This window comes from Acinonyx jubatus, chromosome A3 (genome assembly GCF_027475565.1).
Source record: "Acinonyx jubatus isolate Ajub_Pintada_27869175 chromosome A3, VMU_Ajub_asm_v1.0, whole genome shotgun sequence".
NCBI lineage: Eukaryota > Metazoa > Chordata > Mammalia > Carnivora > Felidae > Acinonyx > Acinonyx jubatus.
In genome coordinates this window covers 101,640,956-101,668,850 of record NC_069388.1, presented here as the reverse complement: position 1 = coordinate 101,668,850, position 27,895 = coordinate 101,640,956, and the positions used below count along the sequence as shown (strand labels likewise).

Here is a 27,895-nt window from a genome sequence, read left to right as displayed (position 1 = left end):
GAAGCATCCTGTCTCTTTCTAAGATCCATAGTTAGAAGGATAGAAGCAGCTGAGAATATTCAGGGGAGAGTGGCCAGACAGCAGAGGGATTTGTTTATTAAATGTGAAACAGTCAAAGGAACTTTAGACCTGGGAATGCCTTGGAGGAACATGAGAACAGACAGATTGAACTGTGCTACACCAAAGGGCAGAATGGGGGGTCAGAAGTTTGAAACAGACTGGTTCAATGCCAACCAGATTTTTCCAGCCATTAGAGAAGGTGGTCTGGTGGTCCAGCATCTGGTCACTGGGGGGGAGCATCGCAGAGTAGAGTGAAAGTTAGAGTGGATTTGTATGAGGTGGCACCTTGGAGGTGAGTCTAGGAAAGGAATAATAGTTTTGTAAAATGCTACAGCATGTGCAAAATAAGGGTTAAAATAATCACGTAGCTGACATTTTCCATGCCTCTACTCAGTACCGAACTCTGCATTAAGAGTTTTAAACTCAGGGGCTCCTGGGTGGCTCAGTCTGTTTTGTTAAGCATCCAGCTCCGGCTCAGGTCATGGTTTCCTGGTTCGTGAGTTCGAGCCCCATGGCGGGCTCTGTGCTGACAACTCAGAGCCGGGGGCCTGCTTCACATTCTGTCTCCCTCTCTCTCTGCCCCTCCCCTGCTCACGCTCTTGTCTCTCTCTCTCTCTCTCTCTCTCTCAAAAATAAATAAACATTAAAAAAATTTTTTTAAGAGTTTCACATTTAACATCAGTAGCAGCCTTGGAAAAAGCTGTTACCATTTACCTGCATCTTACGGATGGGGATGTTGAGACCTCGGGATGCAAACTGAATCATCCTACTTGCCTGACCAGTAAGCAGTGGGCTAGAAATTCAGACCCTGGTGTGTGGGGGCTCCGGTGATAAAAAGAACCACGGCTCTTGAGGGAAGGGCGGAGTGGATTATATTTACAAGCATAAAACAGAAGAACAAGTCTGTCTTCACCTGGTCCTCACCTTAGTCACTTCCTGTGTGAACAGAACACGTGGGCGAAAATGGCAACAGTTGCAAAGCAACATAAAACCCATAAATCCAGGGCAGGATTCAGGCCAAAAGCGTCTCCAAAGATAGTCCACCCACTGGAGGATGATCATGGACAATTTGAACTTGAGAGGTGTAAGGAAAAGGGCCTGTGGGAGGCGGGCTGGAAGGAAGCCTTCGTGGGGCTGACGCAGGAGAACCGGGAGTGACACGAGAGCATGGGACAACGATGCGGTGCCAGGGAATCGGCAGGTCTCGGTGCGGGGCCTGAGACTGGTCAGGGGCCCGGCGGAGCCCGAGAGCTGCCTCCATCAGAGGGAACAGTAGGTCAAGTCATTAGGCAGGCGATGCAGCCCTTTACCACAGGAACAGGGGGTCGTGCTTAGAAATCTAGGGGCCCTGGGCCAAAATTGGTTGAGATGAAAACGTGCTATTTGAAACCAGGATGGGATGTGACACTCTGGCTAGAAAAATTCTGAATTTTTGTAGCTGCTAGATCTAAACCACAGAAGCCAGCAATAAAGAATGCAAAGGTGGCCATATTTTGTCTTTATAATTGAGCATGACAGTATTAATTGGCCAAGCATTTCATCTAGCCACTTACTGTGTGATTCATCCATTGGTGAGACAAAGGCATGGAGAGGAGTCCTAAAGGCAGTACCTAAAACCAATTGTTATGGGCTGAATTGTGTTCTACGAAAATTGATACGTTGAAGTCCCGCAGTAGAGCACTGTATTTTGAGATCGTGCCTGTAAAGAGGTAATTAAGGCAAAATGAGGTCACACAAGTGGGCCCTCACCCAATGTGACTGTCCTTATTAGAAGAGGAGATTAAGGGGTGCCTGGGTGGCTCAGTCAGTTAAACATCTGACTCTTGATTTCAGCTCGGGTTATGATCTCAGGGTTCATGAGATCGAGCCCTGCATCAGGATTTCCTCTCTCCCTCTTTCTCTGTCCCTTCCCTGCTTTTGGCGCGCTCTCTCTCTCTCTCTTTCAAAATAAATAAACTTTAAAAAATATTTTTTAAAAAGGAAGACAAGCATATGGACGGGGGGGTGGGGGGAAAGACCAGGTGCGGACTCAGGGAGAAGGTGGCCATCTACAGGCCAAGGAGAGGGGCCTCAGAAGAAGCCAAACCTGTCAACACCCTCATCTTGGACTTCCAGCCCCCGGGAGTGTGAGCAAATGAATTTCTGCTGTTTAAGCCACCGAGTCTGTGACATTTTGTTACGGAAGCCCTGGGACATCTCAAACCAGTTTGGTTTGAAAATCCCTTTGGTTTTTCTGCTTGGTGACAAAGAGTTGCAAGGTGTCCAGGGTTTATATCTTGTGGGCCATCAGACACAACCAAGGCAGCCCCAGCCTGCAAGCTTTCAGAGGACCCTCAGCCCACAGCATCTCAGTCAACATGTGAGCTTTGATTTCACAAAACTTAGTAATGTCCTTCCAGTGGAATCTTACATAATAAGGAAAACAGTATAGAGTCTGGACTGCAGCATGGACAACACAGAAGCACACAGACAGACAGATAGACACACACCCAGAGTTAGCTTGGAATAGTTGGAGAGAAGCCATCGAATTCAGGCTGGGCACGGTGACAAGTCTCTGATGATAGAAGAAAGTGCCCACCATCACAAAAGGAAAGACCACAGTTAGGTAATTTGGATTATATTAATGCCGTAGTACGTGATTAATAAAGAATATTCCAAATGGATCTGGTCCTTAAGACAAGGAATTTTCTTGCTGCTTGGAACCAGCGGAACCCACGGCTCCCAGAACTGCCTGTCCTAGGATCGCACATATTTGCATGTTGACGTTGTTAATAAAGGACTACGGAGATAATTGAAACAAACCCTGTGGTTTGGAAGTCACGGTTTCTGCTGCTTAAGGTTCAATTTTCAAGCTCTTCTTTTGGAAAAGCTTTTCAGGCTCAAAGTGCATTTTATGGATGCTTAATAGAGTGACAAATTCCGTGTGAGAGATTTTAGAAACTGTCAGGTGAAGTGAGCCAGCTGGGGCAATGAGGGTTTTTATCCCGGTGGCTGCTGCGTGGGCTCTGAGAGTAATCCCCCCAACGGAATTCCAGCCATGGTTTGAGAAAGTCAACCTTGAAAGAAGCCTGTGTCCTACGGGCGCTTCCCTGAGGGTCTGTACTCATTTGTGTATTTGTGTCACAGCAGCCAGATCAGAACCAACCTACTTTGCCTGCTGGGTCCTCCACCCCTGTGCTGATTCTTCAGCCAAAGGGCACAGGACACCCCTGTTCGAGCCCACCGCCGGACACGCCCACCGTCGGGCACGCCCACCGCCGGGACGCGCCCACCTCCATGCCTTTGCGCACACGGACCCCTACACCTGCACAGCCTTCCGTGGCCACGGCCGCACATCCAAATCCGCCTGCCTCTCAAGGCCTGCTCCAGATGCCAGCACGTTCGCAAGCACCGTGGGCGTCAGGGTAAGTCACCCTCCGGCCCCTCTCCAGCGTTCTCCCTTCCTCCTTTGCGCTCCCATTGTGCTTAGACTTCTCTCCTTCAAGGCTGTAAGCTGTTTCCACCAGGATTCCTTTCTGATTCTTTGCTGCATCCTCATCAGTACCTTTGCACTTAATGAAATAACTGTGGCCTTTCACAACTCATTACTTCCTCATGCAATGCAGAAATACTCCTCGGTACACGTTGGTGCTCTTTATAATGCAAGATGACTATCACGTCTGTTCTTTCAAGTCCTAAAAGCTTTCCATCAATCTGTCCTGGTTATATACCTCGATTGAGGGTGGATTAAAATTTCATGAACCCAAATGTTTGCATACGAGGGCACGCTCATGCATGTTGATACGTAAATGTGAACACAGAGACCTATGTGCACGGGATGAGGCCATAAGAGGGGAATATACCGACAACGGAGGCCAGCTGAATTTCTTCGGGAGATTGTCTAGAGTTGCTGCGTGTTTGATGCAAACATGAAACAAACCTCGGTCTAGGAAATGTTCTTCAAATGCTTCGCCGTATGCGTGAGCATCAAGCACCAAAATGTGTGACTTCCAAACCACAGGGCTTGTTTGAATTATCTCCTTAGCCCTTTATTAACAAAGTCAACGTGCAAATTTGTGAGATTCCAGGACAAGCAGTTTGGTGAGCAGTGGATTCTGTTGGCTCCAGGATTGTGGTTATGGACCAGCCACGGTAAGCTGTCCATCATAGTGAAAGGGCCTGCTCTGGCCTCTTCCTTCTCCCGGTCACTACTCCTTCTTCACGTGGACAGCTTTCGAAGGCGGGCACCGCGGTGTGCTCCTGGCACGCACGCATTCCCACGTGCTGTTGGTGGCTGCTCGGCCAGCACCCACTTGAGGGAAAGAGGGGCAACCCCTCTGTAATGTTCTTATCTTTTTTTTTTAATTGATTAATTTATCTTGAGAGAGAGCGCCAGAGGGGGAGAGGCAGAGAGAGGGGAAGAGAGAGAGAATCCCAGGCAGGCTCCGCACTGTTCGCGCAGAGCCCGATGCGGGGTTCGAACCCACCAACTGTGAGATCATGACCTGAGCCAAAGCCGGGAGTCAGACGCTTAACCGACTGAGCCACCCAGGTGCCACCCCTCTGTAATGTTCTTAATGCTTGGGTGGGAGAAACTATTTCCACTCTGGGCCCACCCCTCACATGGTCACAGTCATTCTTCTGCCTCATCTGTACCGGCCCAGGTGTTACCATCTGGTCTGAGCTTTTGAAATGTCGGTGGTGACCTGGGCGGCCTGGCGTTTCAAACCTCAGCCAGTCGTCCATGCTGCCTCTTCTACCTCGATCCGTGTGTCCATCTGCCACCCTGCCACCTGGGTCCGTTCCCTCCTGGCCACACGTAGCGTCCATACTGAGGCCGCCTTCCACGAGGGCTGTGAGTCTCCAGGATGTCCTTAGTTCTTCCCACAAAGTCATTTTTCTGAAGCTGTGCATCATTAATCAACCTATCCTTTGCTCAAAAGCTTTAAGCACTGTACACACACACACACACACACACACACACACACACACATACACACACACATACACACACATGCACACTGCCTGCAGGTGAAAGGCCCAACACTGTGATCTGCCAATGGAGGTCCTGAAAAACTGCCCCAGTCTCCTCTTGCCCCCAAGCTTGCCCTTGCCAGCCAACCCCAGACCTGCCACATGCTGCCATACTTTGCCATGCTGCTCTTCCCCTCTGGGAAGATCTGGGGGTCTTTTCTGATTTTTTTCTGAATTTCAATCCAAATGTCACTCTCTTTTATCCCGTACTAACATATTCCTTCTAAATTTCAATAACATTGATATGTTTTGTCTTGGCAACTCGGTCCTATATAATTCTCCGAGAAAAAAAAAAAAAAGAGGGGAAGGTTCTATCCACCATCGACATTTAGCATATACTGTCCAGGTTATGCCATTTTGGATATTTACAAAGCATGGCCAAAGGCTCTGAGAAGTCCTGCAATAATAATAGTAATAAAACGAATTTCTCTTGAATCACCCAGAAGTTTCTCATTCTGTACTTGAGTGTGGATTCCCTTGGGGCATAGCATCTACTATGTTCTACACTACTCACTGGTACCCCTTCGCTTCCATTGCCACGCTACCAATAACTGACCCACAAGCAGCCTGAGCATAAACACAGCAGAGGGGAAGTTTTATGGAAACTTCTGTTTCCTATGGGGGCAACTGTCACTGGATGTCCCGGAGGTTCCATTTCATAAGCCATGGTGTTGGGTGAGCGACCAGAGTCTGAGAACCCTGCAGCAAGCCCTGTCCTCAGGGCACTCTCCTTGTTGGGAACCTGATCTGTCAAATCCAGAAGGAGAACTCACCAGATAACTGTGTGTTTAGGAGAATTACAGTGGGACCATGTTGTTGGCATCACGCACTACGGTGCTTTCTCTATAGCTGGGCAGCAAGTTTCTCCCTAAGTGGGGGGTACCTGGGTCTAGTGTGCAGGAGTGGTAGAAATGGGTCCCCCTCTGACTGGTGCTCTTTTAGTCTCTGAATGCTGCCGCCAAGCTGATGCTCCTGTCTAGGGAAGTCCTTGCACCGGTAGGACACAGTGGGTAGTAAGAGAAGAATCCCAAAGAGAAAGGAAGATTCCTTCGATCTGCAGGAATCCCCAGGGATTGGTGGATAAACCAGGAAGGTTGTCCAACAGCTCCCCACCGTGGAGCGTGTCTTTGATGGGGACACAGAGGCCTCCTACAACTCATGTGTCAGGGCCCCTGACTCTTAGCTCTGGGAACCTTTAGGATAAGTGCACAGCTGAGTCATCTGTTCAGTAGAGCACCTAGGCCTCCTGCTGGCAGCCTTCTTTCTCGGTGGGTTCCGCCTGGTACAGAGAACACGGCCCAAGCACAGCAAGTCATGTGGCTGGAGGTTCTTTAATGGGGACAGAATTTCACTGCAAATTCCATCCCCACCCCTGCATTTCTGTAAGTTGCTTTTAAGGCGCATTTCATAAATCAGGATCTGCTGTCACATAAAGCAGTAGTGAAGAATCCAGTCACGAAAGGCAACTACATTTCATCTCCTGCTGCCTCTGCCTTCCGGCAGGACTCCCTGGAACACGGTGCTGGAGGACCATAAGGAACGTCTGGGCTCCCAGGAAGAGTGCTGAGACCCATGGCCTACATCCAGGCCCGAATGCAGAACGTGCGGGGCCCCTCGTTCGGAAATGATGGAGAATTTCAAGATGGCAACAGCAGAACATTAATCTAGGTGTGAGCATTCTGAGCACAGAGCCCTGGACGATTGCACAGATCATAAGCCCATGAGGCTGGTTCAGCTGGTATCTGCCATGGACCCAGATGGGAGAGTTCTGAGGACTTAATGGTCTCCCCCCTGAGGACTTTGCGGCACAGCATCCTGGAAAGACTTCTTTGAAAAGGGGGCTTCAGACGGGCCCTCTGGGAGCTCTTCCTAGATTTCTACCCTCAGAAGCTGTTAGCAGACTCGAGCTCCACTAAATCATCTGGTTTGACTCAACCTCCACGCTTCGGTGGGGTCGGGTTCCTTCTCGTAGGCTGTGTCCATTCCTACTCTTCAGGATATTTTCCTTGGCCCCGGGAAAATCAGGCTTCTCTTCTACCTGGATCTCGTGCCTACTTTGCACACGTCAGATCAAATGTTTCAATACGGAAATATCCGAACCTGATTCTCGCCGTGCCTACAAGTCTCCCCGGGGCCTGGCTCAGCCTGGCCTGTATCCAGCGTGAGCATCTGTTTTTCCGTGAGCTGACTGCCAGCTGGATCCATTTTTTCCAAGCCTCTTGTTGGCTCTCCACTCACAGCCCCCTCTGCTGCAGCCCTACCTTCCTTCCACCATGTTCATTGTCCGCTGGCCCCCGGTTATCCACCCTGACCCCTTCCCGTTTCTATGTCCTATTCCCCGAAATCTCTACACTTTCTTTCCATCCCTCAGTCCCAAGGCCCAGCCAACCCGCTGACTTCTGCATCCCAACTAAAATTGCCTCCTTTCCCCCATTTATGTCCCCCAATACTAAACCCATAAACTTAAAATATTTTCAGCAAGGGGGGCAGTGCTTGGGTGTTGGTTAAGCGTCCGACTCTTGATTTTGGCTCAGGTCATGATCTCATGGTTCATCGAGCCCCACTGTCAGTACAGAGCTTGCTTCAGATTCTGTGTTCCTGTCTCTCTGCCCCTTCCCTACTTGCACTCTCCCTTCCTAAAATAAATAAACTTAAAAAAAAAAAAAAACAACCAAAAAGAAAGGAAAAGAAAGAAGGAAGGAAAGGAGGAAGAGGAGACAAAGAATATGAACAGGCTGAAAGAAAGGTATAACCAATTTTTTTTTTTTAGTTTAAAAAATTGAAAATTAAATTAAAAAAAAAAAAGCGAGAGACAGTGAGAACATCATTGTTGCCATGCAGTCTGGGACTCGGTCCAGCTCTGAGGACAGGCCTGGAGTAACCATGGGGGAGCCCCTTGGGGAGGGGTCTCCCGGGAGCTCTAATGTGGAAGCACCTAAATGTGCAGTGTTCTGCTCGGCCACATAGAGGGTCTTCTCTCCTCGAGTTTAAAAAAAAAAAGGAACGAGAGCAAAGCAACTTATGAAAGAGTCATGGGTAGGCCACAGCCCTTCTTTAAACCAGCTCCCCCCCAGCACAATCCGCTAATTTACGTATTTGTGTTTTTCATCTTTTTTAAAAAAATGTTTGTTTATTTATTTATTTAGAGAGAAAGCAGGGGAGGGGCAGAGAAGGAAGAACAGAGAGAATCCCAAGCACGCTCCCTGCTGTCAGCACAGAGCCTGATGTGGGGCTCGATCTCATGTACCGTGAGATCATGACCTGAGCGGAAAGCAAGAGTCCGCCACTTAACCGTATGAACCACCCAGGCGCCCCGATTTATGTATCTGTTTTTAAAATCAGTACTTCTAGGGGCGCCTGGGTGGCTCAGTCGGTTGAGCGTCCGACTTCAGCTCAGGTCACGATCTCACACTCTGTGAGTTCGAGCCCCGCGTCGGGCTCTGTGCTGACAGCTCAGAGCCTGGAGCCTGCTTCGGATTCTGTGTCTCCCCCTCTCTCTGCCCCTCCCCTGCTCATGCTCTGTCTCTCTCCGTCTCAAAAATACATTAAAAAACATTAAAAAAAAAACTTAAAAAAAAAATAAAATGAGTACTTTTGGAGGCAGAGTTTAATCCTTTCCATCTTCTTTCAGGGCATGGTTACTGTTTTGTTGGACTTATGCCCTAAAACTCTTCAGCAGGGAGGGCAACATTTTTTTTTTGAAGATTTTATTTTGTTTTATTTTATTTTATTTATTTATTTTTTATTTTAAGTTTTTATTGAAATTCCAGTTAAACACACAGTGCAATATCAGTTTCAAGCGTCCAATAGAGTGATTCAACACTTGCATCCATCACAAGTGCACCCCTTCACCCCCATCACCTATTTAACCCATCCCCCCACCCATCTCCCCTCTGGTACTCGCCAGTTTGTTCTCTGTAGTTAAGAGTCTGTTTCTTGGTTTGCCTCTCTCTCTTCTTATCCCCCTTTGCTCGTTTGTTTTCTTAAATCCCACATATGAGTGAAATCATATGGCGGTTGTCTTTCTCTGGCAAGATGTGAAGATTTTATCGTTAAGTCCTCTCTACACCCACCGTGAGGCTCGAACTTACAACCCTGAGATCAAGAGTCGAGAGCTCCCCCCACTGAGCCAGCCAGGTGCCCCAGGAAGGGCCACTTTTAAGTCCGCCCCCAGAGGCAGAGCCTTCTGAAGAGATACCAATTGTATGTAGCTGCAAAGTAAGGTGACCACAAATTTGGGGCAAAGAGTCCCGCGTGAACTGTAGCATTCGACAGTTTGAAGAAACTTTAATTACACTGGAAGAAAACAAGCCTGAGTGGGACCAGCAGGCTGCTCTGCGGGGGGACCTGTGGGTGTCCTACACCCACACCTGCAGGACGTACAGTCCCGCACCTGGTGTCCGGACGGCTGACCAAGCACCGCCACCCGGGTCTCAGCCGAGCCCTCTCTCTGCCCCGGGGCAGTCACACGGCACCTCCACCCTTTGGACACTTTCCACCTGGTGCCTTTATATTTTCTTCAAATACTACCTTAAGGTAATAGGCTGTTTACATCCCACAGTCACAAGTTTGCATGCCATTTTCTCTGCAACCAATAATGCCCTCAATTTTACAATAAAAGAATTATTGAAAAATTTTCAAGCTGGCTCTTAGAGCCAACTGCAGTGACCCGGGGGCCCCAGCAGTGGGGGTGTGCCCTGCCGGGTCACAAGGGGATCCCAGCCAGCACACGTGTGAGCAGAGACTCAACGCCTCCAGCCGCCTCGAACCCCTGGCTGGGCCCAGTCCCCCGGTCCCCGGTGCACCCTGCGAGTGCACTCAGACGCTGCCTCCTGACTTTGAAGTCAGGGTTTCACTCTCTTGACGAATACTCATTGCTGAAGGCTACCCTTGCTACTAAAATAACTTTCCATGAAATACTCTTGACTGTAAATGCCCTTATATTATAAGAAATGCTCGTGTTTGTGTGTGGTTACATCTTGTGTAACTGACTCCACCAGGTTTTCGAGGTGAAAATTGCTCGTTTCTGTCATTTCCAAAACCTGACATTCTTTCACTATAATGTGGCAATTTCTCAGTTCTTTAAACTATTTTTTTCTTTAAGTTCTCATGAATTGGCGGTTCCTGTTTTTCTGAACTGTTGTCAAAGCCACGGTTGTGTCAGGCTCACAGTCGCCCTTGTTCAATAACTAGGAAACACGGCGAAAAGTCCCCACGGAAAGTGTGACTTCCCTGCCCTCGGGAGCCTCCCTGCTTGCTCCGTAAGTTGTCACTTGGAGGGATGCGTGTGAACATTGGTGGAAGGGAAAGGACTGGGAAGAGACAACGCGGGTGAAAGTTCCGATTGCTGATTGCTGGTGGGGGAGGTCCTCGGAGTGAGGTTAGACCGAGCTCCGCTCACGTGGATTCCGTGGCCGGGAAGCCGGCCCTGCCTGGGGACACGTCGTACGGCCCACCAGAGCATGGATCCCGTCACCTATGAAGATGTTGTGGCTCTTTCTTCTTCTCCCCCCACCCCACCCACCGCCCCCTTTTTAAAAAGCTCATGTAAAGACCAAATTCCGCTTTTGGACCTCCGCGTTTTTGCAGTTCAGGAAAAGTTAAAACAAAGTGAGAACGTCCTAGTTGTTTAGATAAAGCAGGACCACCCGGGAACAGGCTGGGCTGGACCTGGGGTGGAAACCGGCTCCCAGCAGCCTCCTTCCGCATCTGGAAGCATGTGCACCGTTTTAGTTTCTTTGAGCTGCTGTAACAAACTACCATAAACTCAGACCACAGAAACGCGTCCAGTAGTTCGGCCGGCAAGAAGCCCGAGCCCTGGCAGGGCCAGCACTCCCGCTGAAGGTGCCAGGAAGAGAATCGGACCCCAGCCTCCCTCCCAGCTTCCCTGGTTTATGGCAGAACGACTGCAGTCTCTACCTGACATCCTCCGCGTGTGCCTGTCTGTGTCCAAATGTCCCCCTCTTGTAAGGACACCACCCATGTTGGAAAAGGGGCCACCCTCCTCCACGATGAGCTCATCTTTAATTGTGTCTACAATGACACCATTTCCAAATAAGGTCTCATTCTGAGTTACTCGGGGCCGGTGGGGGGGGGGGCGGTGGGTAGGGCTTCAACATGTGAATTTCGGGGAGACACGATTCAGCCCGTAACACACACAGAGGCCTTGAATGATGACTCACAGAGTCTGGATCTCTACTCACAGTCTCTGCTATTTCTCCTGCCAGTGTTTCCCCCCAAACTCTCTCCCCTGAAAATAAATTGCCTTCTTAAAAACACATGTGCTTTCTTTTCTGTCAGTGTCGATGTCTACCCTAAGAGTTAAATTAAAGGTTGTTAAAAGTGTAGAATTCCATACAGCTCAAAATGCTGCTGCCGGTGGAGACGGTCCTGGTCAGGATGTGCCTCTCAAGGAGGCTACTGGCCAGCCAGTCCTCCGAAAGAAGCGGGGCCGCCCAGACAGGGGCCCAAGGCTGTCTGTCGCGCCTCAGTGAGGACGTCCGGCCCCCCTGGGCTCTGTGCTGTCTTCTGTCCTTCCACCCTGTGGGTGCCCTGAGAGTAAAATCCAGGAAGCCTCCTGGGCCCAGGAGCTGCTGTGAGAAACCAGCTGTGGTTGGGCGGCTGGCTGTCTGGCCTGAACTCTGGCTCCCCAACTTGTTAGCTAAGTGACCACAGGCCCAGCTTCCTCCCTGAAAAATGGAGATCATCACTGAGGGTTACTCCGTGACACTTGGAATAGTGCCTGGCCCAGAGAAGGCGCTGTGAAACGTCAGCCGTGGCCACTTGGGTGCCTCATGGCGTAGTGAGAACACATGCTGTCACTGGTGAGGGGGGAGGGGAGGGAATTGTTTAAAAGAATTCTGAGATGGATTTTTTTTTTCAGCTCTCAATCTCCATCATCTTCTCTGTGTCTTTTATAAATACAATTTGGTGCCAGGCTGACTGTGGGGACCCGGGACCCTCATGGAACACAGGGCGGCCAAGTCACCACTCACTTTTGGCCCTTGGCTAGTTGCCAGATCGCCACCCCGGGGAATGGGGTCCCAGGCCATTAGAGCGCATCTCAGAGCGCCCACAATGGCCCTCCCCGCTCTGGCCCCCTGGGGCTTTGCTAGGGACAGGAGCTCGAACACAGTGCCTTCCCTGCGTGCCCGCCTGTCACTCGAATGCCTGGACAAGCGCATGCCTCCCCTCAGGACACTGGAGACGGGGAAGCGTAGCCACCCCACTAGCTCTGAAATTCAGCAGCCCCAAATGCAGGGAACATACAACCTGGTGTTCTCGAGAACCCAAGAGTAGTTTAACAGTAAAAACGATTGTGCTAGTTTTTAATGGAAAGTAGGAAAGAAAAGAAAAAGATTCATTCAACTACTTGCTTGCATTTGCATAAAGAAACTCCGGACAGGTAAACAACGAAGAGAAGGGTTTCAGAGGAGAGGTCAATGGCAACTGAGTAGAAGTGGGGCGAGGGCGCTTTTCACCAGACCCCTTCTTAATTACTTTCACTTTTGAACCTTATTCAAGAAATTAATTAAAGCTGGAAACTCTATTCCCTAGTCACTTTTGCGGATTAAAAAAGACATCCATATGACTCAAAAAGAACCAGCTGAAAGTCGGTGTCATCTTCGATGAGGGCCCTTTTCCAGGTGAGTCCCTCAAGGTGCCCCTGGCGGGAGGGTGCCCCCCACGACTAATCACAGAGTTGCCAGCAAGATTCCTTGAGGTCGTGCAAGAGCTGCTCAGGTTCCAAAAAAAAAAAAAAGTCGTCCTCCATTTTGGGAAGGATTTATTTGAACCATCCGCAAAGGCTTTAATCTGGATGCGGTCCTGGGAAATAGAATGCCGCACAAGGCCTGACATCTGGCCCGCTGAGAGGTTCGTGGTGTTTTGGGGGAGGCTGGTGGGAATTCTGGCTCTGCCTTGAGCTGTGCACCCTGAAACTCTCAAGAACTTCAGTCTGCTCGTCTGCAATATGGGCGAATAGTTGCCAGCCCTCGTGGGATGGATATGGGGGTTGAACAAGATAATGGATAGAAGGCAGCCAGCATACACGGGGCCTATGGGAGCCGCTCCATAAATATTCATTTCTCCATCCCCTGCTGCTGCCAGGAGGCCCTTTCAAAAGCGAATTGATTTACTACCTACGGTTTAGGCCGCACGGTTAATCTCCCCTAAGTCCTGCACAAGATATAAATTAAAACCTCCAACATGAGAACCAGGGGGCTCCCCTTTTCTACCAGCAGAGCACCGAGTAACTGTAATGATCTTTGGAATCTGTTGGCTTAGAAAGTTCTGGAACTCTCTCTTTCCTGAAACTTGGAGAACAATGTCCATTTGAATAAGAAGTCCGTCTCTTGCCACTGGCCCTTCGTGTTCACAGAGTGGTAGAAATGAGAGTTGGAAGATTCCAATAATTCTGGCAACCAGAGGGCAAGGGGAGGGGGGCATGAGCTGAGGGGGGCAGCACTTCCTAAAGACAGTGTAATCTGGCCTCTCTCGAGTGATTGCTTCCATTCTGTCCAAGTGCCCCTGGTGACGGACTCAGTCGGTGAACACAGAGCACGTGATACCCACTTTGGGAAGGTGAGACAGTGACTGGGTGGCTCACTTTCTCACCCGGAGCATTCTGGTTTGCAGTCACCTCTTGTGCTGCTGGGTGGCAGTCTGTATTCATTCTGCGTCTCTCCTCTCCCCTCCCCAGAGCAGGCACTTCTGGGGACTTCAAAAGGACCACCACACAGAGACAGCCATCCATGTGTCAGGCCGGGCTCAGTGGCCTAGCTGAAAGGCATATGTCACACATATCTGGAATCGAATGCATCCAACCCACAACCCCTGAGGATGTGACTATGCATAACCAACTAAAGCAATAATCCCCCAACAACTGAGCGTTTAAATGTTCTAGATTTAACTGCTGATGAACTGCTGGTATCCAAAAGCAGACCTCAGGGTTAGCTGTCCTCGCCAAAACCTGCCAGGATTTGAGGATGGGGGAGGAGGGAATGAGACAGAAAGAGGTAAGGCTACCCATCAGGAGAAGTCTGGCTGAGTGTCTAAATTATCAGTACCTGCCCCGTTTGTCAACGGGGTCCCATCACACATTTGATTATATGACGTGTTTCGCCATCTATCGTCAGCATCGGTGAAACCTTGCACAGCAAGGTGAGCTGTCCGTGAGGTGCCCCAGAATGGCAACCTTGAAGACAGTCGCTAGTGGAGTGCCGCCCTTCTCTGCTCTTGGTCTACACGGATCCAAACAGTCTTCTGGTGAAGACGTGAGAGAAACACCTCTCTAACTTGCAGATGACGTAAAGCCTCACATTTCATGTTAGAGACTATATGGGCCAATTCTAGAAGATTCAACCAAGGATAATGTAAAGTTCTACTTGGGCTAAAAAATAAATTAAGAGACCAACAAAGAAGTCAGTACCCAAGTGCAAAAGGAGGGAGATGTGGCTTTGCACAAGCCCCACACAAAGAGGCAGGGAGGCAAGCCGACTGCAAGTGCAGTGTGGGGGCTGATGGATGGGTTGGCCCCAAACCTCAGCCTAGCATCCAGGACAAGGCGGGTCATTGTACTCATCTGAGGGCGGGACGCCAAACACTGCCGTCCATGACCAGAAGGGCAGCACGGGGTCAAGGTTGCCGAACACCTCAGCACACACATTCAGGAACCTCGGAAAGAAGGGAGAGCTTGAACACAGCGGTGACAGCCACGCAGCTGGAAGGGCTCATCGTGGAAGAAGCCGGGGCTCGTGGTATTATTCAGCTGTTTCTGGGACAGAATAATTGCTCAGTGAATGTTACCGAATGTGCTGAATTAGGACCATAATTATGACCACGGATATGACCGAATGGCTTCAGGGGGGCAGAGGGAGGTCCAAAATGTGGAAATACCAGAAAACAAGCTTTGGATTATTTATGGAATATCTTCTCAGTGGGTGCTTTGCTGGGATGGGCTGGGCTGTCTCCGGAAGGAAAGAAGGGGTTTTAGTATAGATTAAATGGCCCCTCTTGGGGCTCACATAGAGGGACTGCTGTGGTGAGCAGCGCCCTTTGACTCTGGAGAACTCCTGATGAACAGTGAAGAGTGTCTTGTTAATGATGGTGGCTCCAAGTTGGGTTGTTGAGCACTCGCCATGGTGGGTCACCTCACCACCCTCCACAGACCATCAGAGATGCTTGGTGACTCACTTGTGGTCACACAGCTAGCCAGGGGGAGCCAGGGACCTACCCTAGCTGCCCTATCCATGCAGAGAAAACAAAGCAACACAAAAATGCACAAACTGACTCCTTTCAGATCTTCACTCAAATGGAGGGACCCTTCGAGGGACCCTCAGAGACCCCCCCCCCCCATACATGAGGGGCCCGTGGCCTACACCACCTGCACCTGCCTCCAGCAGCCCTTCTAGCAACCACATTTGCTCATCCCCTGCCTCCATAGGTCTCAATACACACTCGATGAGTACTGAAGGCCTGGACAATCGAATCAGTCTCCCGAGCTCTAAGATAATACAGCTCATGCTGCCCGGGGCCTGGAGAAAATGAAACATGGAGGCAGGATGATGGGATTCCCCGGATGCCCAAGTTGGAGTGGATGGACCACTTCTGGGTGGAGATCCGGGGCCCAGAGAAAGGTGTCTCTGGTCAGGAACAAACAGCAAAAAGGCAGCAATTCCAACAACAACAGCTCCTGCTGTAACACCTACTGTGGGCAGCACTTTGCTAAGACTTCTTCAGGCACTGACCCCTTTCATCCTCACAACAGTGGCAGTGACTCCTATATTCCCATTTCACAGGTTAAGAGACTGAGACCGGCAGGCATGGGCGCTGGGCAGCGAGAAGCTAGCGGAGCTGAGCTGGCTTCATCCGGGTGGCTCGTGGCCGCCCCACTGACAGATGGTCCGTGGAATAGAACACACAGCACCGTGCCTGGGGGAGTGGCCGGAAGCAAAGTCCTGGAATTTGGGGGTGACTTCAGGGGCACTGTGGGGGAACATCATTTTGCTGTGCTGTGATGCTGCAGTGGAACAGGGCAGAGGGGAGGAGGGGCACGGGCCTGGGGCCTGAGTGTGCGATCTTCCGCCCATTCACTGTATCTCCCGGCTGCTTGTGTGTTTCCTGTCTGTCGTGGCTGAATATGGGCTAATCCTTCTCCCTTAAAAAGCCGAAAGAGTCAAAAGACACGTCTTGGGGACTTGTAGAACGACAGTGACAGGAACCAAGCCTGAGGCTTCCCTTAGGCCACTCTGGTCAGTCCCTGGAACAGCTCCACGCAGACAAAAATGAGGATGCGTCTCCCCAGACAGGAATGTGCAGGGTCAAGTACCACAAGCCGGGACCGTCTGTCGTGTGGGCCTCAGGTGAGGCCTGAAGAAACCATCAACACAACCGGCAGAAATGCTCTAGAAAACAGGTGCCCAACCTGGGCTACCTGCTGGGCAGGTCATTCTTCTGGGCCACTGGAGACCTTGAAGGCCCAACTCAGGTTTTATGCCCAGAAGAGGGGGACAAGGCTTGCCCTAGTGGCACTGGTGGCCCCCTACCTGCCTGGCCCATAGTTCCTGGCCCAGAAGCTCTCCACCTCGCTGAGGACTGACTGAGAGCCAGATTCAACTTCACCCCTTCACACCAGTACCACATCCGTCCTCAGGGCGATGGCCCATCTTTCGAAGCTGCCCAGATCAGGAAAACATGCTCTAGATTTGGGCTTTCCAATATGGCAGCCACTAGCCACATGTGGCCATTTGGGCATTGAAATCTGAAACTAATCAAAATAAAATAGAAGTTTAGGTCCAACTCCTCAGTCGCATTGGCCCCTTTGCAAGTGCTCAGTAGCCACACGTGGTGGCTTGTGGCTACATGTGAACACTGATCTAGAACATTCCATCATCACAGGAAGTTCGGTTGGACAGTGCTGTTCCCTGGTCCTTCGAGGGTGCCCTGCCATCACTGTTCTTTCTTACCAACCCCCACCCCCACACCAAGATGGGGGGCTCCAAGTGACGAGAGGCCCAGCAGCAGTTAGTGGACAGGACGAGGCATGTAGAGGGGGGCCCCCCACCGGATACTCCTCAGCTGCACGGGCTGGGAGCTCACAGCATGGTCAGGAAAGCAGGGGCACGTTTCCAGAAAGGGCCCAAATTCAGGGACAGACAACCGGGTAGTGCGGGCCCCTCCAGCTGGAGCAGGGGCCCCCAACCAACTCCGCAGCCCCACAGGTGCTGGGTCTTAGGTGTCGAGTGGGAATCGTGGTGACCACCTTGGATCGCAGATTGCCCCGCTCCGGTTTTCTGGCATCTCACAGCCCTGAGGCTGTGTGAGGATGCCAGGAGCACTGGGACAGAGATCCCCAAGAATGACCAAATCTGAATGTGCCCTCAGCCAGGTTGAGGGGGTAACATAGCAGCAGCATGAGTGCAAAGCAGATCTGATATAATGTAGAGACTTCAGGAATAAGGGAGTGTTAGATTTTTGATATCTTAGCCCTGTAGACCGAAATTCCTCCCACTGAACAGGACAACTGGACACGCAGAGCAATTATAGGGGAGATGAGGGACGATGGGAAAGGTGGCACAGGAAGGACATATCTGCTCTGAAAATCCTCAGTATCATTTCCAGAGGTGACAGGAGTGTCGTGGCCGCTGAGGCTCATCAAGACCCCAGGAGAAGCCGGGCGCACCTGCCGTCTGCAGAGAGGCTGCTCGGGGCCACCCGCCATCCAGAGGCGCCCCTCCAGGGACCAGCCCCCATGCTCCCTTCTCTGGAGGCCCTCCTGTGGTTGCCCTCTGCCCTCCCGGGGCCACCCTCTGCATAATACTCTTGCAAATCAAATGTTTCCGTTTATTTCAAAATCAGAAGAAAAACCTGAACATAGTGAATATGAATACATAACAATGAATCCCGTTTGCATGACATTTATCTTTACACCAAGACCGTCATCGTATGTTCTCACATGAGGAAGGGGCCACTAAAGTCCATAACCCGGGGATGCAGCCCTGAGTCCTTCCTCGTTCCTTATACCAGAGGCATAAAAGACAGCTCCATACAAAGGGAACTGGCACCCCACAGACCCTCCTGGTTGACCTACAGATTGAATTTCAGCAGTGATTTCTCATACCTCCCTCTGCATCATGCAGGTAAACCTGCTCCAAAAATAGTTACATCTCCAGGCAAAGCCCTGTGACTATCTGCCTGCTCTGCCGTCGTTAGCACTGGCTTGCTTTCTCCAAGTTGTCTTCTGATTTCAAGGAGGCTGCTGGAGGTCCAGCCATCACCTCTGCATTCCACACAGGAGGACGGAGGGAAGTGGGGGACAAAACGTTAAGCCTCTTAGATGCCAGGCTCCTTTAAGGAGCTTTCCTAAAATCCCCACTACCCACCGCAGCCTGTGTGTTTCATTGGCCAGTCCATCTGTCTGTCTGTAAAGGAGCTGGAGGAGGAAAATGGAGGCACGGAGTAAGGCTCTGGGACGGTGCCAAGCAAAACACAGGAGGGGACTTGGTCCGAGGTAGAATTAAGCAGACGCCCCTTACCGAAAACTCCATCTTGTTCTCAGGCATCCTCGTGGCCCTGGTTGTGCCACCAGATAACGGGGTCGTGTGGAGCAGAGGGTGTGACAGGCTCACCTTCTCTGGCCTTCGCGCAGGTTGAATTATGTGAATACACTGCGTGTCCTTGGAGCCGAAACTTTTCTACTTGGGCCATTCTGCTCTTTGCTGGACCGCTGCCGGAGCTTTGAAGCCCAGTCTGGATGAAGCCCCGTCTGTATCCTCGGGGCTGGAAGGGCGTGGTCCTGACTCAGGAGCTGACTCTGGAAAAGCTGGCTGCGAGGGAGGGGGTGAGTCATGAACCCAGACATAGCTGAGATTCCTGGTATGTGCTCTGTGGGGGAAAGAACGCTCAGCTTGGACTGAGTTCCCTCCAGGCAGGAGGTGCTGCGAGACGTGAGGGCGCCACACCTCCCTGCGCCCTTCCGCTGGGGCACTGACAGCAGCCTGACATTATTGGGCTCATGTCTATTTCACCAGAAAGACAAATGGGAAAGACCTGGCCTGCCCGCTTCACCTCCGCATCCCTGGGTCAAAGAACCAGACTGCTGGGTTCAAAGCCAAGCTCCATTCCTTACTAACGGTGTAATTTTGCCATCACCCCTAACCCTTCCGTGTCCCAGATTCCTCGTCTGCTTGATGGGGACAATAATGGTGATCTGCCACACACAGGTCTGTGCGAACTTAAGTAAGGTCATATTTGCAAAGCATCCAGAACAGCACCCGGCACCGAGCAAGCACTCAGGAAACAAAGCAGTGTTCGAATTATCTTTATTTTATTGGGGAAATGGTAAATATTTGCTAATGGAGGCATGAAAAGAAATCTTATGTGACTCTAATACAAAAAGCAAGCGGTTTCTGTCCCGTTGAATGCCCCGCTCCAAGTTGTTCGGGGCTCTTGAAGCCAGTCTCCTCCTGATGGTTCTGATGAGCCCAATGTGGTTATTTCACAAAGTAGACCCTGGTCCCAGAGGAGCTAAATGCCGTAAAGCATAAATCTAGCTGTCTTCTGGCGCACTCTGTTGTGGAGACTGCTTGTTGTCTGTCCTATATCCATTCTCCTTTACTTCCTGTGTTGTCAACAACCCTTACGTTGTCAGGGGCAGCAATGTTCCCAATTAAAAAGCTATATTCCTCTGGCTGCCGTACAGAAACAGTGGCCAATAAAAGATGTAGGCAGAAAGGGTTAGTTGGGGATTCTGGGAAAGCTCTTTAAAGGAGCCTGATGTCTAGAATGCTTAGCTTTTTATCCCTCCACTTTCCTCTTTCCTCCTATGTGGAACGCAGAGGCGATGGCTGGAGCTCCAGCAGCCATATTAAAACCAAGTGATAACTTTGAGGAAGGAAGTCGATGCTAATGATAACAGAAAAGAGAGATGAATGAACTAGCTGCCCGTTGACCATCACCCGGAGCAGCCTGCTTCCAATCTTTTTCTGTCTGAGAGAAAGCAAGCTTGACACTTGCTGGAACCACTGTTATTTTGTAAAGTTTTCCTTTATATCTGTCTACATTGGTAGAAACCCATGCATCCCTCTCACACTCTATGAAAGATTTGTCCAGGAAGAACAGCTAAAGTGATACATTTCTGCCATTGCTAAAAATTCCAATATTATAAGTTTATCATTTATCAAAAATGATAAATTTTTGAAAGGACAGCATGGAGGGAAAGGCTAAAAGCCTCTGGGGCAGAAGCCCTCAGTTGCAGGGTAATCAATCCTAAATGCAAAAGTTAAGCAGGAGAACCACAATGGATAAGATTTGCCATCACCATTAGCTTTTTTGATTATAAAAAATGCAATAAAACCAGATGGTTATTGTTTTTCTTCTTCTTCTTCTTCTTTTTTTTTTAATCAGAGGAGTCATCAAGCCTCCCAACCTCTCCTCCTTCCAGGGGACCCAACTTCCTTCTGATCCTCTGTTGGCTTCTCCCTGCCTGAGCTCTGTGGTCTAACCAGAACCCTCTTGAAGTTGTGAGGAACCCAAGCTCTGCCCCAAAGCACTGGGCCCGGCACACGACTCCCCTGCCACCACGCTGTGAACAAAAAGGGGCTTCTGGATTTTGGCACAGGTAACCGCTGTGGGAGAAAACCACCCACAAAGTGGTACCGTTTCTAACTGAGACAGCCATGCTCAGCAGCCAAAGCCTAAACTCTCAGAAAAGAGATGTCTAAAGCACCCGATGCCTGACTTTGCAATACCAGAGAGGGCTGATTGAGCAAGGCGACCCATGTCGTCCCTTCTCTCGGACCCTGAAGAATGAGCGTAAAGATTTGGCTTCTGGGGCACCGCGTGATCTTGGATATCTTCAGAAATGGCAAGGAAAGGCCATATTATGCTCACCCTGGTTTTAGTTTTAAGTGTACCTTACTTAATGTTTTCAATATGAGTCACCTCCATATACTGCGATGATTTTCAAATCACCAGAGGTTGCCTGCAGCTCATTTTAGACAGGAAGCATGAGGACAGCATCCAGCTGCTTCCACCCTGGAAGCAGGTCTGAGGCCAGTGGTCCTGGATTTTCTGGCCTGCAGCCCCAGTCTGCTGGATTACAGACAGCGCCCTCTTGGCCCCCTGCGTCTCCTGACTCTCCTCTCCTGATGGAGGCGAAGACCCCCCCCCCCCCGCCCCCGTCAGCCACGCACATCTTGAAGCAGCCACTCCGTCTGATACACCTGCCTGGGACTCCCGTACCTGGAATAGGTTGAGCAACTGGCCATCCTTCCTGTCGTCCAGGGTGGGTATGTGTGCGCGTTGGGGGCAGGGGGTTGAAGGAAATGCACAGAAAGTTACTACCATGTGGTTGGGCTGAAGGAAGGGGGAGCTGCTCTCATCGCGAGGATGTTACCGATAAAAACGACGGTGGTCATAGCAGTGAGGATAGTGACAACATCTAGAACCCCGGGTTTTCCTGGAGAGACCCCTGAAGCACCCTCCGTTTACCAAATCAATAAAGGTCTTACAAATCAGAGCAGGACACAGATGAGATCTCACTCCAGGAGCATGAAAACCAATTCTTTATGGCTACCCCCAGGGCCCGGGGCCCAGGTAGACGTAGAAAGGTGTCTGAGCGCAGGTCTGAATCAGTGGATATGTACTTAGCTGCCGAGTCCCCTTGTAACTTGCGTGCTAAGCATCACCGATCTTTCCAAGGCCCCAAGAGGCTGGTCGTCTCATTAACCCCATTTCACAAATGAGGATGGTGAGACCCCAAGAAGTTCAGCAGCTTGTCCAGCGTGAGGGTGAGCTCTCCGTACATCAACGGCTAGCGGGGACACCCGTCAGGGACCGTGAAAACCTCCTGGAGGGAGGTAACCAGAGCCCAGGCTGGGGTGCTGCCGAAGGGTGCGGGGTGGTCGACAGGGCCGGCCAGCGATAGGCCAGTCTCTAAGCTGAGGGAGCCATGGCCACAGGGCACTGGGCAATTTCCAAATGTCATCAAATTGTCAGCATTTTCTTTTTGCAGTAGGTGTCCTTTTAAAATAGATCTGCCCAGTTTCTATCTTTCTTTTCTTACTTTCTTTTCTTACTCCCTGCCTGCACCCTCACTTAGAATCAGCATCTTTTGGTAGTTGGAAAATATGACAAAGCAGCAAATCGTATTAATGAACGCTCTGTTTTCAGACCTGCCCGTGGCCTTATTTCTGGCCTTTTTTACATGACTCTCCTGATTATCAGAGTGATCATATCAGTTCACCGCAGGCTTATATCTCCTTCCCAACAGCGTTTATCCAGGAGGATTAAGACACGGGAGCCGGTGATAAACACCCGTCTGATACCTGGCATGTTCTCTGAAATGGGGACAAACCACTGAGGCACGGCCTAGGGCATTTCGCCTTTTTGGGCTCTGCTCTCCATGAAGATGGCATTTCTCTGAGCACTTACAGAGATTACTCATCGAGAGAGACAGAGTGGGCTGGGATCCCACCTCGGAAATCCCTAGTGTGTGCCTTGCTGAGGTCCTGAGTTTCGAGACTCTCAGCCTTGCCACCGAGGACACTGAAATCATGGGATCTTGCCTGGAAAAGTCACTGCTCAGGGGCCACAAGCCCAGATACCTCCAGAGTCCAGGTAAGGAGGGAAGCCAGTAGAGCTAACATCGATGGGATTCCTTCGGTGTCCAGGCCCTATTGGAAGCAAGCACTGGACAGATGCTACCTCTCCGAGCCCTCCCAGCAGCCTCTGAATATCATGGTCCAGAAGCCCAAGGCTTCCAAGCCAAGGCCATCAGAGCCTTGCCACGTTAGGGTTCACGGGGCCTGCGATCTAACCAATAGGGGGGTCTCACCAGAGTCAGCTGAATACAAAGACCCAATCCTGCGCGGGCGAACAGAATTTGATGGGGGGCGGGGGTGGGCTCACACAGGACTGCATTTGGCCTTTGAGCCGCCCACCTGCAACCCCAGTTATTAAAAAATTTTGTGTTCCTTAACACAGTTCTCAGTTTACAGATAAAAAGAGTAAGATGCAAGGGAGATTTTCTTCCTCGGAATCCTACTCTCTGATTTTAAGGTGACGCGCCCTTCCTCCCCCCCCCCCCTTTATGTGTCACCTGCAGAATGCCAGCTTTAAAGCTCAAGCAGTGACCCGCTCCCTGAGCCACTCGGTCCCCCAGCAAGTGTGATGTCACGCGACAACAGAGGCAGCTTTTAACCCTGGGCTGTCCCAGCCCTTCACAAGCTCTGGATTTTTAACTTAACAAATTGTATGCTCAACCAGTTCTGTCAAGGCAGACCCTAAAAAGGATCATCCAAAGGGGAGGGTCTCTGCACAGGGACCTGTTAGCAAAGGGGCCTCGCAGGGGCACAAGGAAGGGCTGGGACTAAAGCTGGGAGGGGGTGGGGGTCACAGAACAGGGAACGCACCCAAAGCCGATTCTAACCACAGACCAAACAGCCCAAACGTCCTGGAGGGGCCAGCCAGCCACTGTGCTGTGCCCGGGGGCAGATCGCATGTGCTCTTTGAGGTGCTCCAATTTTAGCAATTGGTGCTGACTCATTATTAACCCAGAAAGCCCACACACTCAAATGACCCTACTGAAAAAGCTCCCTGTCATCCCCTGCTTACTGATGTGCAGTTTTTTTAAGCAAATTCAAAAAATGTTTATCACAAGGTATTTATGACATTTTAACCGTTTCACTTACAGTAACTAGAATGACATTTAAAAAAAAAAAGTTTCCTGTAGTTTCCTTGACTGTAAGGCTCAGTCTCATCAGAATAGTAACAGGCTGAGAAACGCATATCAAGGTCGTATCAGGCCTCAAGGGCTCAACTAGCCAATCCTCACCCACTGCCCCAGGCCCCCAGGCCCCCCAGGCCCCCAGCCCACCAGCCCCCAGCACATTTTCTTTCTGATTTTACCACAGTTAGTGATACTCAGTCACAAGCAAAAGGAAAAGGCATAAACTACGTTCCCAGAATCAGTCATACACCCATAGAGAGGGAAGCCAGAATTCTGCCTCTCTATCGTATTTCTTGCACTAGAAACTGGGCGGCTCAGATCATGCATCCAGAAATGTCTCAGGGGGCTGTCTTCCTTCACCTCGGAGAAGCACAAGCTGGCCCAGCCTCGGCAGCCCTGGGTTAACACAGGTTCACCCACCTCTATCTCTGAACTTCCCTAGGGCTCCAGAGGGGAGTCTGGAACAACTTATTTTCCAACCAAGCATTACAGTCTATTCCAAGACAGCATAACATGCGACAAATAGCTACACGCTCCCAATTAATGACTGAGACAAGCAGCCTAAAATACAGTCGTCCTGGGGGTGGGGGCAGAAGAAGCAACTTTTCTAAAATTATGGATCCTTGAAGTCTCGAATGCGGTGTCCCTTCCAAGAGGGCACTGCTTTAACCCAGCCGAGCCTCTGAGGCAGACTATAGAAATGATTGTAAAAATGACAGAAACCTACTCACCGGGGAGAAGCAGCTGGCTCCACCTTCCCAGGGCCCCGGGGCCGTGAAGAACTTAAGCCCACACTGGCTCAGGCACAGCCGGCCTGGAATATCAGTGCGCAACTTAGAAAGCTTCTAGCATGCAGTCACTGGCTTCCCTCCATTCCCAATGGTGTCCCCATGACTGAGACCAAAGAGGAAAAAAAAAGGGGGGGGGAGAGAGAGAGGGGAGAGAGAGAGAGAGAGAGAGAGAGAGAGAGAGAGAGAAAGAAAAAAGGAAAAAAAAAGAAGAAGAAAAAGAAAAAGAAAAAAAAAAGGGCGCACACCTCAGTCTTCATTCTCATTGGAACAAGATGACTCACGCTGACTCACAGCCACCACTTCCTCTCCGACATTCTCTTCATACTTGCGAGCTGGGCTGGTCCCGTTCCCAGGGTCTCTGCAGGCCTTCCTGGAAGAACAGCCTCCTGCCCCTGGCAAAGTGACCCAAACGCTGACCTCACATGGAGCACCCCCCCCCCCCGTCCCCCACCCCCTCGCCAGCACGGGGGGCGGGAGCGCCGACCCAGGGGAAATGCTTTTTATTTAGGAGATTTGAGCCACAGGAAAAATAAAATGCACGAATCTCATGTGCATTTGAATTTCAAATACACGCTGCAACATTGTCCTGGGTTGCACGGCCCAAAGGAAACTCTTCCTCTTTTTCAGGGCATTTCAGGGAAGGGAGAAGAAAGGAATATTGTCTTACTCTTTTAAGGAGGTTGGGTTTACTTCACCCTGGCAAGACTGACCTCAGTGCATGTTTCCTTCTGCAGATCTTCCTCTGACATAGCAGATCATGGGATCTCAAATCGTGATCTCCCCCAAGCTGTTTATCAGGAGGGTGTGTGTTCTGCTTTTAGGATTAAGGGACTCACCAAACCTTTTCTATCCATCTTGCAGACTTCCACGTTCGCCAGACGCGAATATGAAAACCCCAAGAAATGAAAGGAAGGTGTAACAATCAACTTTTCAAAAGCTGTTGAGGAACGTCAACACGCAGGAGCAGAGAGTAGCCTCTGCCCCCCACCCCCCAGTTTTCTTTGGGATGATACTGGGCATGGGGCAGTCTTCCACAGCTTCCTGCATTTTTAAATTATGAAAGACTAAGAGCAGAGCAAGACCATGTGATATTCAGCAGCCTCCTGAGAAGCCGAGACATGCGGCCATGATAGCTTTAGGACGACCGTGGCTTCTAGAAGGCGACACACACAAGACCGTGCGTGAACACCGATGCTTTTAAACCGTTTTTGACCTAGTGCCTCCTGCTGTGTAGGCCACACTCTGATACCCCTAAGGGATATAGAGAAAAAAATTGCGTGTTGTGAGGGGGCAAAAGTCCCAGGCCAGCCGCATCTGTGAGCAGTGTGGACCTCATCCTGGCGGGGTCAGAGGATCTATTTTCCATTTACAGCTAGATTCGTCTTAGGGAAAACACAAGTCCTATATCTCAGGTTCTTTTAACAGGAAAAGTAGGGCATTCTCTATCAGACACGACCAAGTGCTTCGACTTCCCCATGAATGTTGTAGTGTGCCAGCTGGCCAAATAGTCTCATTTCTTGCAGGGTTTTGTCTGTCTGTTTGTTTGTTTTTGTTTTTTTCAGGAGAACGGAAAACCTGCTAGTTTTCATTGCAGTGATTTCCTTAGGGGAGAAGGGGGAACGAGGATGGGGCAGCAGACTCACGAACAGCCTAAAGATGTGGCTTCAGCAGCATCGTGTGTCATCCCCAAGGGACATATCTTAGCCAGCGGGGGCCCAGCAGCCCCATGGGAAGTCCACCCTGATGCCAGGAGTCTGCGGGGGCTATCGAAGCAGGGGTTATGGGTTATAAAAAGCCAGACTTTATTTTATTTATGAAGACTTGGATTAAGCCAACTCATTAATCCCTGGGAGAGAACTAAAAAATATATTAATTTTTTAAAAATCGCTAGGAATGAATGAAAGAAATTTGAAATGGTTCGGAAAAACGTAGGTCCCTGCATAGCAGGGACATCCTCTTGCCAGGAGGACTTGGCCAGAGGCCTCATCACTATAGCAGCAGGACCTTCCACAGTAACAGTGTTAACAATGAACCTTCTGGAATATTCCAGGCCAAAGCCTCAGACTTGAAGCTGGGCCTCCTCCCAGAGGACAGTTTGAGCGCTCACTGTGGAAGGTCACTGGGACTGTGTCCTCCCTATGTAGTATTTTGCTGAATAATCCTATGAATATTATCTCTAAATTCCCGATTGTACTTCCATCCAGAGCTCTTCTCGTTTGGGCTGGGAAGTAGGGAGAGGGTATTAGTGTGAGAAGGAGGAGGCCACTCCCAACACATTCACAAATAAAGCATTCATTAAGGCATATCGGTAGCACTGCTTCCCATCATTGTGAATACGGAATGTTCTAGAGTGGATTCTCTTTCAGCTGGCTGATTTCTGCATCTTCCACCAGAAAGGAAACAATGATGACCCTCTGGATAGGGCTACATGGAAACACGATTTAAACATCTACATGCTCTTTCGCCAATGAAAATAGCACTGTGAAAATTTAGGTTTCAGTGAATTAGGAAAATAATCAAGTTTCGCTCCTAAAGTACGCAGACTGAGGACATGTTGTAGGGTTCTTATAGATGCCGATGGCTCACGTTGAAGAGTGTTTGTTACGTGCCAGTCACTCTCCTACACGTGCACAGATATGACCGCCTCTGATCCTCAAAATAGCCCTATGAGTAAAATCATCCCCACTTTCTAGCAAAGAAACCAAGGCACAGAGAGAGCCAGAAGGCTGCCCAAGGTTGCAGAGCCCAGATACGTACCCAGGCCACCTGGTGTCAGAGCCCCCATTCCTAACCACCAGACCAACATGAATTCCCACAAGGAACTTTTTAAAAAGCCTTTGTGCACACGTCTCCTCACATCATGGTACATTCTCCCAGATTCTGCAGATGTAACGTAGACGTTTTTCCTATTCATTTGAGAAGTAAATCAAAATCCTAGCCTTGGAGTGAACGATCCCTTACAACAGTAAGAGTTCTCACTAATGGAAAAAACTGGTTAGAATTGCCCACCGGCACGTCCCAAGAAGTATACAAAGCTGCCCATGATGCCATTGCCTGTACAGACAGTACTTCTCCTAATAGGGGACACGAGGTCATTGAGGAATGTCCCTAATGGTCTTTCTGTCACTCGAGCAAACGGGTCTCCCCACCACCCTCTTGCCTGGAAGAAGATCCATCCCCTTGTTGTAAACCCAGCACTGTCCTTCCCCCGCACTCTATCCTTACTACTTTTCTAGGATTTTGTTAATAATCAAATACAGGTATTTTCCCTCCAACATCCTGAACCTTTTCCTGTCTGTGG

General features: G+C 50.2%; 1 long non-coding RNA gene across 8 annotated transcripts in view; it reads right to left on the bottom strand.

Annotated features, from left to right (window-relative positions):
- Positions 1–24,758, bottom strand: part of LOC106976029 (uncharacterized) — a 154,654-nt gene extending 129,896 nt beyond the window's left edge. For 3 of the 8 annotated variants that reach the window (XR_001430411.3, XR_008289468.1, XR_008289469.1), the window contains exon 1: positions 24,535–24,751. This is a non-coding gene — a long non-coding RNA (uncharacterized LOC106976029). Of the gene's footprint in view, positions 1–24,534 lie in introns of all 8 variants that reach the window. The other 5 variants (XR_008289467.1, XR_003412429.2, XR_003412427.2 and 2 more) reach the window with 3 other exon arrangements.
- Positions 24,759–27,895: the final 3,137 nt, after the last annotated feature.